This window comes from Danio rerio, chromosome 1, assembly GCF_049306965.1.
Source record: "Danio rerio strain Tuebingen ecotype United States chromosome 1, GRCz12tu, whole genome shotgun sequence".
Taxonomy (NCBI): Eukaryota; Metazoa; Chordata; class Actinopteri; order Cypriniformes; family Danionidae; genus Danio; species Danio rerio.
The window spans coordinates 43,329,840-43,331,270 of NC_133176.1; positions in this window are offsets into that span (position 1 = coordinate 43,329,840).

Consider the following 1,431-nt stretch of genomic DNA (forward strand, 5'->3'; position numbering starts at 1 on the left):
AAAACTGCACGAGAATTTTCAAAGGCTGATAAATTCATCATAAGCAAATTACTTTGAGGTTTGGTGAATCAGGGCTTCAGGAGAGAGTGATTTGCATGTAGGTTTAATTGAACAGATTTGACTGCAGGGCACTGCAGAGCAAACAGTAAATGGTTGAAAAATATTCTAGGGCGGGAAAAAAATTATATGGTTGAAAATAGATTCACACAAACTTTACACATTTCCCAGAGATGGGTTGCGGCTTGAAGGACATACACTGTGTAAAAACGTGCTGGATAAGTTGGCGGTTCATTCCACTGTGGTGACCCCGGATTAATAAGGGACTAAGCAGAAAAGAAAATGAATGAAACTTTTCACAGCAAAACTACCACATCAGACTGCACTGCACATGAATAGATCAAATCTGAGCGTGGTAAAGAGACGCCCTCTGTTGGAGAAACTAAAAACGTGCCTCATATACTGACGGTGAGCATACAAATTATATGTATAAAAATTATATGCTATTATTTGTAGGCCTACCGTCACAGGCTAGTCGCCAGCCTGGTAAAAGAGGTGGTTCTTTATTCTCAAAAAGTGGACTTTTTTGCAGTTATTCGCCTCGTTTTCTGTTTCATTATGAGGTTTAAATGCAAGGGACATTTTAAGCACTATTTTACGTGGATTAGCTTGACGGACCGTCATCAAATCAATGTAAGAATATATTTCCAAATGTTTTATAATAAAGAATTATGGAAAAATGTAAAATACAAAATTTATTACATCATATATCATTAAATATGTAGCCTGTTGCCATTTAGACAAATAAAGCTGGACTGAACTTTTCTCCGTCAGAGTTTGGCCATTCTTCAGAGTATGAAGCATAGCTACATATACAAATACTATACAAATTATATATAGAATTTGTAATAAATTATATCTGCAATATAATTAATATTATATATATATATATATATATATATATATATATATATATATATATATATATATATATATATATATATATATATATATATATATATATATAGTATAAAAGACATTTTGACCAAAATGCCACTGCATCAAAAACGTTACCAAAAACGTATGCATTCTTTGGAATATCGTATATTTGTTTAGTTTTCATTTAAAAATGACAAATAAAAATAATAGGCTAATATAAAATACTGTTTTATATTATTATATGTAATATAATATGTATAATAAAATATAATCTAAAAGAATATTATAAAATATTTATAATTTAATATTAAATACAATTATTACAATAGATAGATAGATAGATAGATAGATAGATAGATAGATAGATAGATAGATAGATAGATAGATAGATAGATAGATAGATAGATAGTTTATGTGTTAATAATGTGAATAATATGTGTTTTAATGAGGCGGCTAAGAAGGAGTTTTAACAGCAGCGAGAAGCTCAAGGCCGCT